We start from the raw sequence: 17,477 nt of genomic DNA, 5'->3' as shown, positions 1-17,477 counted from the left end.
TGTCAATCTGTATCTTGACCCAAAGAAATCACCGGGTATTTATTGTCATCTGCCTCTGACCTGGTAGCAAATAATTGTAGAGTTCACCTAACATTGAACCACATTGAGTCTTAGTTTTAATGTCAGACTTTTCGCAGATGATTGAGCTATGTAAGAGAAAAATATTTCCCGAAAAATTACAGTGTCATACAGTTAGTCCCCCATAAAATATCAGTAATGACGCAAAGACTGCCACCAAGGTCTTAATTAAAAAGGTGTGCACTTCACAAAACGTAAGTGCTGGATATCCCTTGGCTACAAGGTTAGTGAGTCGCAACTAGGTTTAGTTATACCGTACAAATATTTAGGAGTAACGATGTGCAGGGAGGTGGAGGGGAAGGACAACATACTGCAGACTAAGTTGTAGCTAAAGAAAATGGTAAAATGGTACTCCGCCATTCATTAGAAGGATACTGGGAAAATGGAAACTGTAGACAAAAGAGATTGCTTAAAAATCACCGATAGCTTAATATTCAAGCTGCAACCTAAGGGTGAATAAAAACAATGATCCAGGAAGTGTAGAATTAGTTTTTTTTATTCCTGTCTATGATCACAAAATTTATCTCCTCAGGCCTTCGATTTCGGTCAGTAGTGACAATCTACAGACCTGCAAAAAAAGGAAACCTAAACAACTACTGGCCAGCCTACATTTTGTAAGCAATAAATAGGACCTAATTGTATTATTTTCATACGTACAGTATCTATGCGTTTAAAAATGTGGTATGGCACGTCTGTTCAAAGTATATGCAAATATAATAAAGTCAGAGTGGCGTCACCTAGACATACAATATTACTGAATTGTATGAGACCCATACCAGATCATCGAACGGGGCACATCGAGCGTATACAAATATTTGTGGTATGAATTTTTTGAGTGGCAATGAGAGGCAAGCGAGGGAAAAGAAATGTCACATAGTTTTTCGGACACACGGGGAAAGAAGCCATAAGAACTGCTGAGAAAACTTCAGGATTCGCCTTTAGGGCAGAATCTACGAAAATACCCCCTCTCTCTGCACACACACAAACTATTTCCCTACAGTTCATGCAATATACATCAAGTGTGTAACGGCAGTCCTTCTTCCCACACTCCATCCGTGACTGGAACGAGAGGAAACTTAATATATGGTTCAAATGGCTCTGAGCACTATGGGACATAACTTCTGAGAACATCAGTCCCATAGAACTAAGAACTGCTTAAACCTAACTAACCTAAGGACATCACACGCTTCCATACCCGAGGCAGGATTCGAACCTGCGACCGTAGCGGTTGCATGTTCTCAGACTGTAGCGCCTAGAACCGCTCGGCCAAATCGGCCGGCAAACTTATTATATGGTCGAATAAAAAGTACCATCTGCCATGCAATTCACAGTGAAGCACAGACTATAGATGTAGATCTGTTTTCCATTCTGAAGGTAGATCTCCACGATATTAGACGACTACTCATGATCAGTTGGCCCGTGTCAAAGAAACAAGTGATTCGGCGTCAAACTGCAAGCCATTCTTCAGTAGTGTTTTCTAATTTTCTTTAGATGCCTCCTAAAGTTATAAGCGTGCTCTAATGGATGCTTCAGTACTTACGATGTTTGTCTGGGTCAGTCTGGTGGTCCGTCGTAGCCATGGCAGGTGACTGATGCGCTTGTGCTGTATCTGATTGCAATTGTTCGCAGCTCCCCACCACACGACTACACCTGCCGCTATCTACTACACAGCTGGCCTTGTAGTTGTTGGAGTACTGCTTACCAGCGGGTACAGCGTGGCTACTAAAGCCCTCGCTAACTTGAACTGCATTGATGGATGGTGATGCGTGTCCACAAAAATTTAGTCATTCGAAAAGGGCGATTTTGCTAAATAGCGACTAAGGAAGTTAAGGAGCAAAAATGATCGTATGGATATACGGCAGATAATGCGTTCCAATAGAGGTACAGCCACTTGAAGACTGAAATAAAAGGTCTTTGCCAGTGTAGCTTTCATTGAAACACATCAGGTAAGTGGGAATGTTCTGTCTGTTTAGTGTTTTACCTCCACCATGCCGGCCAGGGTGGCCGAGCGCTACAGTCTGGAACCGGGCGACCGCTACGGTCGCAGGTTCGAATCCTGCCTCGGGCATGGATGTGTGTGATGTCCTCAGGTTAGTTAGGTGTAAGTAGTTCCAAGTTCTAGGGGTCTGATGACCTCAGAAATTAAGTCCCATAGTGCTGAGATCCATTCGAACCACCTCCACCCTCTATAGAGCAAGCAAGGTAGTTATGCTAAAGGGTTGCTACAGCGAGTCCTTAGGTAAGAAAGCCTGAACGCTTTGCAAGAAATACGGATAGTGGCAGTTATCGTAGCAGCATTACTACCGTATTGAGTTTGGAGATGAAACACTAATAGAGACAGATCTGTCCCACTTGTCTGGTGGATCCTCAAATGTACTTTCAGTCATTGAAACCAATACTGTCAGAGATGAAATTGTTAAGGCTTTTGTGGCGACTTGTTGACAAACTGTTTGTTGACTTCAGTCTCGGGTTCCTTGGCCGAAGTTTGTTTCACGATAAGTGGCTGGCTCTGAGCACTATGGGACTTAACATCTGAGGTCATCAGTCCCCTAGAACTTAGAACTACTTAAACCTATCTAACCTAAGGACATCACACACATCCATGCCCGAGGCAGGATTCGAACCTGCGACCGTAGCGATCGCGCGGTTCCAGACTGAAGCGCCTATAACCGCTCGGCTGCACTGGCCGGCCATGGGACTTAACATCTTAGGTCATCAGTCCCCTAGAACTTAGAATTACTTAAACCTAACTAACCTAAGGACATCACACACATCCATGCCCGAGGCAGGATTCGAACCTGCGACCGTAGCAGTCCCGCGGTTCCGCACTGCAGCGCCTAGAACCGCACGGCCACCCCGGCCGGCTTCACGATAAGTTTCCTTCAATTTACGTCTATGGTCACAAACTTTTTGTTAACAGATTACCGGTTTCGGTCTTTAATGACCATCATCAGATCTGCAGCAACAATGGGAAAAAACATATCGCAAACTGTCTACGGCTTAAAAACAATACATAGACCATAATGAAAAGTAGTACTGACAAAATTTACGTTTGTGCGCTTTAAATATGAGGAGGCATACCTGTTTCATAAAAACAAAGTCTAATGTACTCCAGCCATAGTGGCATCGTCAAATGTTAAATGCGGAATCAGCACCAGCATCGTCAAATACATATAAATACCACATGCAGGAGTCATGTTGTGAGTAGTACTACTATTTAAAACAAGCTGCCGTACAGTAGCCCCAAGATGTTTGTGTTGTAAGCTCACCAGATGTCGCTAATGTCGGCGTACACTAGTTTTCAATGATTAATTGAAAAAGCGGAAATAAAGGGGGATTTTTCTGACGTTTCGCTAGCACGAGTGAATAGTATTGTGTAAGCTTCACTCCCCATTGCTGGCGGCGGACTGGAGTCGAGGTGGCGGCCACAGATTACACGACCCAGTTATATCAATGCGACCACGGCCTATGTTTGACGTCAACGTGCAATAACCATTCACAGACGACAGGTGGCAGTGGAGGGTGTATAAAGCGTGTCAGAGGGAAACGGAAAAACAATTCCGTAGTTGTCGTAACGCAGAAAAGTAGCGACTTACCTGAAGTCCAAAAGAGCATGATCATTGGCTTTCGGGGCAAGGCTGGAAGCATTTCCGAAATGGCCATATTTGTAAACTGCATGAAATACCTGAAAGCAGGGCCGAGGAAGCTTTATGGTCTGGGGAAAGTTTTCGTGGCATCCCCTAGGTGATCTCGTCATTCTGGAGGCATAGTGGAATAACACAAATATGCACCTGTCCTTGGGGACCACGTCCACAACGTATCCAGTTTGGTTTCCCTCGGCACTATGGCATCTACTAGCACGTCAATGCTACGTGCCACACCTCTCGCAGTGTACGTGTGTGGTTTGAAGAGCACTAAGACTAGTTTAGCGCACGCCACTGGCCACCAAACTCCACAAATTAAAACCCAATCGAGAATCTGCGGGACCACCTGGATCTGGCTGTTTATGCCATGGACCACCAACCGAGATACCTAGCGCAGCTGGCCACAGTGCTTCAGTCGGCATGGCTCCACATCCCCTTCGCTACCTTCGACAACCTCTCCAGCTCTCTTCCTGCACAACTCGCAGTGGTCCGCTCTGAAAAAGGTGGTAATTAAGACATTTGACAGGTAGTCACGCTAATGTGACTGGACTGTGTACGTCTACGTACCTGGCGCGCCTAGATGCAAGGTCTTTTCCGTGGTCATTACATCTAGGTTCCCCCCTTGGTACTTGCTACGGTGGTTCGCTGCAGCACAGTGAACGGACCTCGGATTCCTGTGCTGCCCAAGGAAAGGAGGAAACCTTGCCGCGTCAGTTCAGGGTAAAACCTCGTGCTTTCGAAGATTTCCACCAACGTCAGGAGCAACTGACTGTCCAAATCGCTTTTTTTTTTTTTTTTTTTCTTTATTGAATTTCAATTCCCCCCGAAGGGGGCGGGCTGGCAGCAGCTTACTACGCCGCTCTTCAGCCTACAGAAGTTGTGTTAAAAAGATGAAGATAGGAAAAAATAACAGTTGGCGATAAAATCGGTGACGTAAAGGTAAAATGGCAGAAAATTCTAGAACTTAAAACATAAAACACAGGGTTGATGATACTAAGAAAATACACAAGAAGCAGAAAAATAACAGACAGACAGTTAAAAAACACGGCGACAGTCTGGTTTCTGTTCGCAAAATATAAAATGCACACCCAGCGACAGCATGATTTCTGTTCGCATCACTGTGGAAGGACGCACAACACTGAACACTCACTTAAACACGGCACTAAAAAGTGGGCACAAACATGACATACCACAGCCGAGAGCAGGTGGGGGGGAAACAGGACAGATGACGGAGAAATAAAAAAGGGGGGGAAGGAGAGGAAAAGGGGAAGGGTGGGAGGGGGGAAAGAAGCCAGTGGAGAATGAGGACCCATAAGAGGGGTGGGGGGCGCTGAGCAGACGGGCCAGGGAGTGGGGAAGGCAGAGGAGGGGAATGCAAAAGGACTCGGGGGGGGGGGGGGGGGGAGAAGGGACCTAGGGGGAGGATGGGCGGGGAGAAAACACAGGAGGGAAGGGGGGAGGAAGAGGGAGCCCAGGGAAAGGACGGAGGAAAGGAGGGGGAGGGAGGATCAGAGTTGATAGGAAGGATAAATGGAGGGAGAGAGGGTATCATCCGGGAGGGGGAGTTGACGGAAGCCACCTTGGGAAAGGAGATGGAGGGTGTAGAGATGGAGGGTAGGGGGGACACAACGGTGAAGACGTGGCAGGGGGCAGGGATGGGAGAGGAGAGGAGCAACCAGGGGGTGAGGGGGTTCCAAATCGCCGCTGTGGTAATCTTATATAGCACAAAGACGGCTTCTGATTGGTCGGCAGTTACGTCATGCTGTCGCAGGTGGTGTCAACGTCTTCACTGGTGGCGCCACCGTTTCCGCCGTAGCGTAAACATTGTGACGAATATCTATGGCTCTTCTCTACATCGAGACCTGGCTTTCATGCACCGCCAAGATTATATCCGTCGTCACAGTTGAAGGTTTTCTCACACATTCTTATTTCTACTTATACTTTTAATTATAGACTCCTAGTATATTGGAGAATGAGACAGAATTTCTCTTTGATCAAACAGTATTTTATGTTTGTGAGGCTGTGCTCAGCCGGCCGGAGTGACCGAGCGGTTCTAGGCGCTACAGTCTGGAGCTGCGCGACCGCTACGGTCGCAGGTTCGAATCCTGCCTCGGGCATAGATGTGTGTGACGCCCTTAGGTTAGTTAGATTGAAGTAGTTCTAAGTTCTAGGGGACTGATGACCTCAGGAGTTAAGTCCTATAGTGCTCAGAGCCATTTGAACGTTTTTTTTTTTTTTTTTTTTTTTGAGCTGTGCTCAGCAACTGCAGATTTCTTCAGCTCACAGTTTTTAATTGTGTCGTTGATGTTCTGCACATCGGTCGGAAAAGTTGCCGTTGGACTGACCGACGTAATTGCTTCCACATTCACATGGGGTGTTGTAAATTCTAGGCATCCTGAGGCGAACACCGTCCTTAACAGAGTGTAGCCTGTGCTTTGTCGTCTCAGAAGGTCGGAAAACTGATCCGATACCTCGTCGTAAAGGGCTCTGCTGAATATAGCACCGCGTAATGGGAAGAATGCAATCGATGCTCATCGCGTGAATGTTCAACATCTTCATGTTTCCTTTTCTTGGTGAGTGCTGATTTCGCGCTTCAATATTTATTTAATTTTTTTTTGTACGGTGGCTTCTTATTAAATGAACAGTTTTGTTACTGTAACTCAGTAGAATGCACAACATATCCATCTCTGCTACAACTATCGTAAAAATGTTCTGAAATTATTTCTGTTATCAAAAATAATGAAGTTAACATACGCAATGCTCAAAGAACCTCAAACCTTGCAGTGGATTTTTCGTCAACATCAATTATTAATCAGTACCACGGCTGACACTAGAGCGTGAGACTATCATTATTAACCAGAAAATGGTTATTCTATAACTTTTCCCAGTCCTGAATTTTTTCATAGCAAGATTTCCTTTTGAAACATGAAAGTATTTTAACTTTGACACTGTTAAAGTTTACAATATTAGCAGCCCGCGTCCGCCTGTGAAACACAACGTAAAATCTGCTGCTTTGTACTCCGATCTCGAACTGCTGTAACAAATAATTTTAAATTCACTTTTTGCCTGACCGCTTATTGCGGTATGATTGCCCTTAATATCGAATTTGAATCTGCCGCTGCGGCGGCTCGCTCCGGCGTGTCGCAGCTCTGCACCACGAACACTACTTAAAAAGCTGAAAATGTCTTAAATAAATTGGTCAAATACCAGGCAAGCTTTCTAATAATAACATGCGAGTTCTCATTAAACAACTATACTTTAAACTCGAATAATAACAAGTTCACACACCTTTCTTTATAATCAGCGCCTAATGGCGTCCAGCTTACAATCTTCACAAATGAAAGATACCTATGCGTTAAACATAGCGTCACAGGTTCCTCCTCTCTAAGTGACTCCAAGAAGACGACAACGACATTATTATTCTTACACTACTATTTATACAATGGATGACTGTCATGAAATCTCTGAGTTTTTATTTACTAATTCTTTTCTGTGGCAGTTTCAGAACTCGCCGACACAGATATTATTTCACAAATCCAGTACGTAATCCTTTACAAATACAAAATATAACATAGTCGTCCCTATTACATTATTACTCAGAGTCCACATGCGTAATCAGTGCCTATACATAAATAAAACTTTAACTGCATAGTTATAAACCCTGTTTTACCAGGAAACGTTATACTGACTTGACATCAAATCACCTATAGCCGTTCTTCCGCAACACATACTTCAGACAACTGATTTCGGCATTCAAGTGGTCTTCTTTCGAAACGGTTTTTGCTCTTTGTACAAGTTTAGTCAAGACCGCTCTCTTCTGTTCAAAAATGGTTCAAATGGCTCTGAGCACTATGGGACTCAACTGCTGTGGTCATAAGTCCCCTAGAACTTAGAACTACTTAAACCTAACTAACCTAAGGACAGCACACAACACCCAGCCATCACGAGGCAGAGAAAATCCCTGACCCCGCCGGGAATCGAACGCTCTCTTCTGTACTGGATGGTGAAATCTCTGGGCGCTCGGACATAAATCAGTGTCCGTCGGCTGACACTGAGTGGCCGAGAGGTCCATCCGACCTCCGTTGTACCAAAACATCTAAAAGCGGCAGCCTTCCCTCTTTCTGTGTCTCGACGGTGAACGGGATATTCGCTGTTCATATGTTCCTGGAAGTGCTCAAGAGCTTCTACAGCGTGTGGCCAGACCATAAACATGTCGTCAACATAAAGATAAAATGAAGATGAACGAAGGCGAGCTGAATTTAATGCACGCTCCTCAAAATGTCCCATAAAAAAGTTGGCCATTGCTAGAGACAACGGAGAACCTGTAGCCATTGCGTCGTTCATTTCATAAAATTTACAGCCGTAAAAGAAGTAGGTGGTCGTCATAACATGTGCAACAACTTAATCGTTTTAAGGAGAAAATGCTCTACCAACAGTTTCAACGCTTCGTCCGCAGGAACTTCTGTAAATAGTGGGACCACATCCAGGCTGAGTAAAATATCGTTTGTCCCAATTCTAACCTGTTCAATTATCTCAATGTACATCTAAGAGTTTTTGTTGCGATTTCACAGCGGCCGACTATCGGAGATATCAACTTAGTTAAATATTTGGCTAGCCTGTATACAGGAGAACCAAACGCGTTAATAATTGGCCTCAGTGGAATACCTTCCATGTGGACCTCAGATAATCCGTCCAGCCTAGCAGGTCTAGGAGCTCGTGCTCTAAAATGTTTGATGACATCCTCCTGAGGCGTAGTGCCGTATACCGATCCTGCCTTGGAGGCGGTTAAGTGGGAGATGTGTCTCAGAGCTGGATAGTGACAGATGGTGACGCGAGACTGGACGCGCACGTAGTTTATGTATCATCCGATAGAGGACAATATGGGACAGGGGGACTGCGATTTTAGTTTCGATTGTGCACATTAGAGTGCACTAAAGTAATTGCATGTTTTTCATAAACTGTTCTAGTACTTTCATAAAGTGTTATATGTCTTTTTGTGTGTGTAAAATGTTATAAATGTGTTTTAGCAGTATGAATGATGCGTGAGTGTGGTTGAAGGTTAATATGAAGATAATTGTTTAACGAGTTATGTAGTAGGATTTAATGCGGGAAATTTCGAAGAAGTATGGATATGAACAAAGGAGATTTTTGTAGAATAGATTTGTAAAGTAAGTTTATGGTAAAGGGAAAGTTAATTCAGGTATAAATAACAATAGTAAATAACTTAATGCATAAACAAAACTTCAGCATATTAGATAATTACGTCGGTAACAGATGCAGTCGTTAGGCTTACTATTTTGCCAATGGTTATTGATGAAAAGCGCGGACTGACGCGGGAGAATGTTGTTTTGCTATTGGCTGCTGAGTAAACTGGCCAATGGTAAAGCAACATTCTTCGCGCGCTTTTCTCTGCTGGTAGAGAAGACTTAGAGTGTTCTAGAGAGAAGTCGGAGCCTAGCCATGAAACAGATCGGACGTGTGTAGTAGTAGTTCCGATGGAAACGATAAGTTGCCGGATCTAACAGTGTTTCATACATCAAGAGTGTTGTAAAGTGATGGCACAATAATTCCGATGTGTGTGTAGAAATTTCGGAATTTTTAAGTGGATTTTGTGACGAGAAAAGACATATATTCCGCGTGGCGTATTGAGCAGGTCGGTGGCTAAAAACTGTGGCTGCATTTGGTACCGACAGACTTAATATTTGGCGAGCATTCTCAATCAAAAACAATCAGTATTTTTGTAGCTATTACGTTTTCGAGAAATGCAACACCATACACTTGCTAACGTGAGTGAAAGGGATTGTGAGTGACTGTGTTAAGACTAGCACGGGCTTGGCAGTGATACTTGTTCACCTAAGTTTCAGAATATATTAATTGAGGACAAAATTTCCAACCTTTCATTTCATATGAAAACTTTCTCCCGGAACGTAGATTAGTGACTTTAATTGCAGCCTGATTCACGTCGAAGTACAGTAGGTTTCACTCGGTTTCCCTACTGATGATCTGCTGAAACAATGTTCACAGGTAGGTGCAGGTCCGTCGTAATGGGGCGGAAAGAACAGCGCCACTGCACTCTGGTAGACCAGAATTGTTCAGGAGCTGCACCTTTCTTCTAGTGTACGACAGAGTTGGGTCCGGTTTTAGGCACATAGTGACGTTGCGAAAGGCTTCGTTCTCAAAGAGGAGGAATGCCTTAAGGTGAACAGATTGTGGATTTTTGCGTGCAGCGAACGACCGTTGCAGATAAGAAGGGGGGGGGGGGGAGCCATAGCGTTGCTGACAACGAAAAAGCCCTCGTACGTTGGTGCGCCCGGTACATACAGTATAACCTGTGGTCGCGAGCTCGGCTCCCATACGCCATCAGCAATGGAACCTCAAGCTTTGTCAATGCCAGTCACTCGTGCTGCCGAAACGTCAGAAAAATCGTGAAACAAACGTCTGCCGGGGAACATGAGGCAAAAGTCATCAGGCAATTTATCGCTGTCAAAGATCTTTTATCTCGTATGACTACGAAGTCTTTCGCGACGTAGTCCTTGCATAAAAATTCTCGGTTTACTTGCCGCGTCAAATTTGGATAAAATCCCAAGCTTTCGATGACTACCTTCGTCATCATCGTTAGGGGTAAAACTGACTGTCGTGGACCGGTGAGGCTTCCGCTTTTTATAAGCGTTTTCGGCCGTATGTCCACGAGTTGTTTTTGCCCCTTACCCTTTCAGGGATTGTTCCCTTTAGTATGGCCCTATTTACTACAGGCTCCCTGTGTATACACTGATGCTCATAAATTAAAGATAATGCTGATACATGGTGAAACAACGCTTTGGTGGGCGGTTTGGTGGATTAAATCACCTCGGTGTATGACCATGCGGTGCATTTGACCTGTGGTCGTCGCACGGTGGCGCTGGCAGCAGTCCACATACGCAGAGGTATGTTGGTGCATGTCAGAGTACGGTGCAGCGAATAAGTGTGCAGACGTTTTCAGACGTGTTAGTGGTAACTGTGTGTTGAAAATTGCTCAAAGAACACATACTGATGACGTTATGAGGGGTAGAATACTGGGGCGACTGGAGGCTGGTCAAACACAGCCGGTCGTAGCACGGGCCTTCCTTGTGCCACAAAGTGCGATCTCAAGATTATGACAACGATTTTAGCAGACAGGACACGTGTCCAGGTGCTACAGTACGGAATGTCCATAGTGTACAACACCACAAGAAGACCGATATCTCACCATCAGTGCCCCAGACGGCCACGAAGTACTGCAGGTTGTCTTGCTCAGGACCTTACCGCAGCCACTGGAACAGTCTCCAGACACACAGTCTACGAACGACTGAGCAGACATGGTTTATTCGGCTGGAGACCTACAAGGTGCATTCCACTGACCCCTGGTCACAGGAGAGCCCGTACGGCCTGGTGTCAAGAACACAGTCGTTGGAACAGTGATCCCAGGTTATGTTCACGGGCGAATCCAGGTGTAATCTGAACAGTGATTCTCGCAAGGTTTTCATCTGGCGTGAACCAGGCACCAGATACCAACCTCTTAATTCCCTTGAAAGGGACCTGTACGGAGGCCGTGGTTTGATGGTGTGGGGTGGGATTATGATTGGTGCACGTACACCCCTGCATGTCTTTGACAGAGGAACCAGTATGTCCGCCCTTTCAGGGGTTCAGTGGGTCCCACCTTCCTCCTGATTCCTCCTGATATATGATAACGCACGGCCCCACCGAGCTGATGTCGTGGAGGAGTACCTTGAAACGGAAGAAATCAGTCGAATATAGTGGCCTGCGTGTTCTCCGGACCTAAACCCCATTGAGAACGTCTGGGATGTTCTCGGTCGACGTATCACTGCATGTCTCCAAACCCCTGGACACTTCAAGAGCTCCGACAGTCACTGGTCCAAGAACTGGAGGCTATACCCCCAGCAGTGGCTCAACCACCTGATCCAGAGTATGCCAACCCGTTGTGCGGCCTGTGTACGTGTGCATGGTGATCATATCCAATACTGATGTCGGGGTACATGCGCAGGAAACAGTGGCGTTTTGTAGCACATGTGTTTCGGGACGGTTTTCTCGAATTATCACCAATATCATGGACTTACAGATCGGTGTCGTGTGTGTTCCCTATGTGCCTATGCTATTAGCGACAGTTTTGTGTAGTGACACGTTGTGTCGCAACACATTCTGCATTTATCCTTAATTTATGAGCATGAGTGTAGTTCCACACTTTCACTTACAAGGCGAGGGTCTGACATGTGGGTCACCAAGTTTGATCAAGTTTTCCAAGGACGTTCTATACTAACAATAAAGATACACTTGTTTCAGTTTGTCGCTAGACACTTCCTAGATTTTGAAAAATCGAGGTCAAAGTTGATAACGAAAATCCGTATTTTCAATGTGATACATCTGAAGATCGTCTAAAAACAAACATTTTTTATTAATATAATACGGGCTCCAATATTAATAATGTTATAGTTGTTAATGTTTTTGCGTCTTCATGTTGTAATGTGCTTACCAGTCACTTAATGAGTCTATCAGAGCAAGGTAAGTGCGTGAGAGCTGGATCACTACCGGCGACTACCATGCTTAATGATGATGGTAAAATCGATACCCGACTAATGGCTCCACGGCTCAAGACCGTATTTTCACACTAATTTCCGTCTCGCGGTTCTAGGCGCGCAGTCCGGAACCGTGCGAATGCTACGGTCGCAGGAAATCCTGCCTCGGGCATGGATGTGTGTGATGTCCTTAGGTTAGTTAGGTTTAAGTAGTTCTAAGTTCTAGGGGACTTATGACCACAGCAGTTGAGTCCCATAGTGCTCAGAGCCATTTTGAACACTAATTTCCCCAGATCAAATATTTCTTGGAATACATAGCGATATAAAACCAGAGCTCAGCGACTAGAGAGACGCCATCGCACCGGCCACTGCATGTAGACTTAGAGAGGCTCTGATCTCTATTGATTTTGATCAAGCTTTTGACAAGATTAGTAAACTGGCTGTCGCGTTCCCACTGAGCATGAGGCTCGCGACTAACTAACGCGTTCTTATTGTACGTCTTCTACGAGTATTGGTTCAAATGGCTCTGAGCACTATGGGACTTAACTTCTGAGGTCATCAGTCCCCTAGAACTTAGAACTACTTAAACCTAACTAACCTAAGGACATCATACACATCCATACCCGAGGCAGGATTCGAAGCTGCGACCGTAGCGGCCGCGCGGTTCCAGACTGTAGCGCCTAGAACCGCTCGGCCACCCCGGCCGGCTCTACGAGTATGTTTATCATGTTTTTATTGAAGATCATTCAGGAGAGAACACATGACATAGTCAGTGATTACCTAATAATAACCAATGGAACGTTACAGAAAACTTGGGTAGAACTCCCTCCAGAAACGTTCTGTGAAATCAACTACGGAACAATTATAACGTAGCACATCGTTAAAAAGTCATGGAATGCTCGCGCGCCGCTGCAAGGAGTAAGTACATGCCAGCGCTCCTCGTGGCCGGCATGCGAACCTCGTTGACACTTGCGTTCCGTCAGCTGATCGCGGCTGTCAACCGCGCGACCGCCTTAGTCGCCACATGACATATGAATGGGAGAGCGGTGTGCTAACCACATTCCCTTCTATATCCCCATCCAGTGACATCTGTAGAGCTCTCGATAGCGTTGGACCTTCATTTTTTTTTTTTTTTTTTTTTTGGCCAGACTAATCATGACTTCCTACCATAATGGCGTTTCCCCCTGTTTTCATTCACATCATGATGCAGCTGCTAAGGGCTGTGGTCTCCGCAGTGATCGTGAACTGCCGAGATGCTGGTCCTATACCGATTATGAGCTCAGTAAGACAAGGCTGTCCGCTCAATAGTCCTCTGCGTGGTACCACTTGAGTCTCTCATGAGCCGGCGCTCACTGGCATGGAGTTGAGGGGCGACACGTTCATCCTGTCGATCATATGCGTATAACCTGTTATTCAACGTAGAGGAGATGCGAAGGTCCCTCGATTGCACCAAGCAGTTGCGGGAGGCGGTGTGCTGGATATGGCAAAATCGGGGATAATGCTCCTTGGACGAGGACTGGATGGGGACGTCAGCCCGTTACGAGAAGTAGAAATGATGGATGTTTGTGAATTCCATTCACCCTGATCTCCGGAGGACAGCCGTAGTGAGCTGTAGGCACCTGCTCCTCATGATTCGCGGTAGGTTGCGAGACAATTCCTTACGAGTGCTGGATATGATATAAATTATGCAATATATCAACGAGCATTTTGCGTCACGGTTTCCACGTATTGCACTGATATTTACGCTGCCGACGAGAACTGTGGATAGCCTGCTGGCGGACTTCGGATGTTTTGTCAGTCGCGGGATGGTACTCAAGATTCGTTACGGCACGTGGGAAGGTGGCCTTGGACGTACGAACGTCCGTCTTAAATCTTCGGTCCAGTTCCTGTCGGCGATGCTAACAAGGGAACCTCCCCATCGCACCCCCCTCAGATTTAGTTATAAGTTGGCACATTGGATAGGCCTTGATAAACTGACCACAGATCAAATGAGAAAACAGGAAGAAGTTGTGTGGAACTGTGAAAAAATAAGCAAAATATACAAATTGAGTAGTCCACTGGTCGCATAAGCAACATCATGGACAAACTAAGCTCAGGAGCGTCGTGGTCTCGTGGTAACGTGAGCAGCTGCTGAACGAGAGGTCCTGGGTTCAAGTCTTCCCCCGGGCGAAAATTTTATTTTCTTTATATTTGCATAGTTATTATCTGTCCGTTCGTTCATTGACGTCTTTGTTCACTGTAATAAGTTTAGTGTCTGTGTTTTGCGACCGCATCGCAAAACCGTGCGATTAGTAGACGAAAGGACTTGCCTCTCCAATGGGAACCGAAAACATTTGATCGCAAGGTCATAGGTTAACCGATTCCTCCACAGGAAATCACATCTGATATATTCTATACGACACTGGTGACGGCATGTGCGCCACATGACAGGAATATGTTGTCGACCCACCTAACTTGTACACTTGGCGAAGGGGTAAAAAAATTCTTCTACCTTGCCCGATTTAGGTTTTCTTGTGGATGTGATAATCACTCCCAAAAAAGTGATGAAAACATAAGAGTTTGTCACATAAACTGAAAAATAAAACTTTAAACTTTTCACTCGATGGAAGATTTGAACCAAGGACCTTTCGTTCCGCAGCTGCTCACGAGACCACGGCGCTCCTGCATTCCCAGTGTCCTTGACGTTGCATATCTTCCCATGAACTACTCAGTTTGTATATTTTGCTTATTTTTTCACAGTTCCACACAACTTCTTCCTGTTTTCTCAATTGATCTGTTTTCAGTTTCTCAAGGCCTATCCACTGTGCCAACTTATAACTAAATCTGAGGGGGGTGCGATGGGGAGGTTCCCTTGTAAGAATAACGGACCCTCCGAAATGTACAGTAACATCGGCACTGAATGACTAAATGATGCCATGCTCTTTTGCGCTGCTTGTTCCAGTCGTCAACATTTCGGCATATTTGCTCACATTGCAACGTTTGTTGTAGACTATTGCTACGTCCGTCATGAGCTACTGTTGTTCAGAGAACCGTCGGTGCGAGATATTTATCGTCTCTTAAGGTGGTGTCATGACAGGAATGTGGTGAAATGGCGATACCTCATGCTAGTCTGGCCCATCCGCTGGTGTTCTGGCCACCCCCTATACTTGAATTAGACGGCTCAATCCTCGAAGTATGTTGTAGTTATTTACAAGTATACGTCATGGGCGGGATTGCACGTAATACGATTGACTGCTCATCTTGTGAACTGTTGGACAGGGCTGAACAACTTTTATTGTTTATATTGTGACACATGACACGATAGCCTTTCTTAGCCGTACCGCTTACATAGAGATCCCACCGGCGGTAACTCTTTACCCGGACATGGCTTACTTCGCCTGAGACAATACCACAGCGATCAACTGGATCGCAGGGACGGTGGTGAGTTCCATCTATGACGACAATGGAATGGACGTGCTGCAGTTATGGATGTACTTAGACGAACGACATATGGAACACATTATGCCAATTTCTTAAAAAGATATTCATGGAGCCTCCCAACAGTTGGGGTGTCCCAATTCTGAGAAGTTTCACACAGTAATCACTTTTGATTAGATACACAAACGAACCATTACGGACTGTGAATTCTGAGAAAGCGATTGGCTCTCCTGTGTTCGAAGACTGGAGATTTGGATGTTCTTTTATTTGTAGTAATATTGCGAGACAGTTATTCTCATTTATTGTCGGAGTGAGTGGCTGATTATTTTCTTATAATTATCTGTCTTTATGGAAATTTGTAAATTTTTATATAGTTCCTTCTGAAGAGTGTGGAATGAAATTCAGAAATACTCTGTTTCCTGCTCGTAAAACATAACAATCATAGTTGTCTTAAAATTTTCTGCTCTTATGATATTTTTAATGTTTTTTATACGGTTCCTTGTGAAAAATGTGGAATAAGCTTCAGATGTGTTCTATTTTCTATTTGTAAAAAAATTAACAAAAACAGTCACATTTGTCTTAAAATTTACTGCCTTGTATGGCATTTTGTAATTATTTGTGGTTCCTTGTGAAAAGTATTTAAAAAACTAGTACTGATTAAGAACAAAAATACGTGGTAAACGCAGCTGGAGGAAGAAAAAGTGGCCAAGGCATTAGGTTACCAAACTTTTGGTCCGTGTTCAATTCTTGGTAGTGTTTTTTTTATTTGATATTTTTTTCGGTTTACCTGATAAATTTTGATGATGAGAATACCTTTCTTTCCTTTTTGAGCCGCGCGGGATTAACCGAGCGGTCTAGGGCGCTGCAGTCATGGACTGTACGGCTGGTCCCGGAGGAGGTTCGAGTCCTCCTTCGGGCATGGGTGTGTTGGTTTGTCCTTAGGATGATTTAGGTTAAGTAGTGTGTAAGCTTAGGGACTGATGACCTTAGAAGTTAAGTCCCATAAGATTTAACACATATTTGAACTTTTTTTTCCTTTTTGAAATAAAACATCGGGAGATGTGACTAATAATCAAATGATTATATATAAAAAATTTTCATTATAATACATGAGGCGCTACAGAGGACTTTCCTGGATGATGATGCCACACAGACCTGCACCATGGAAGTGATACCACCGAAATGTATCTCTGTTTGTCAACTGTGTATGTCTACGTTTTCCGACAGGTAAGGAACTTCACCACACGACTTCAAAATCCTGCAACATCACACCAGAGCAGACAGTTACGCCATAGGGAACATAGGGCAGATGCTGTCAAAATTCATGTGCTGGTCCATAACTACTTGTCCACACCTATCTTTCATGATATGCTTTTTTAAGTTTGGTACTCATCCAAATTGATATCTCATAGATAGGTAGATTCTGGACATTGTGCCATTGATGATGACAAAATTTATCATTTGGTTAATGCTCATGCTCCCAATTAATAACCGATTACTCCCACGCTAACTGTCCCCATAGCGTCATGGTTAGTTACTATGCCACACAACTCATCCCTCAGACCTAATTACTCAGGGAGTTTTATATGCACAGTCGCTCATTAACAAATCTTTATGTAAGTAGCCTAAGTAATCTTAACACGCAAATAATCCTACTTAAGCCTAACATGCAAATACAGTATACCTAATAAACCTTAACATGCAAATACGCTAAACCGAATGCATAAATATTTTCTGAACTCTGGGTACCCATAAATCTTGGTCGACCTTCTGATTGAGGCTCTTTCTC

Source organism: Schistocerca nitens, chromosome 1 (genome assembly GCF_023898315.1).
Source record: "Schistocerca nitens isolate TAMUIC-IGC-003100 chromosome 1, iqSchNite1.1, whole genome shotgun sequence".
NCBI classification, from domain to species: domain Eukaryota; kingdom Metazoa; phylum Arthropoda; class Insecta; order Orthoptera; family Acrididae; genus Schistocerca; species Schistocerca nitens.
Note: the sequence above shows the minus strand (reverse complement) of the source record.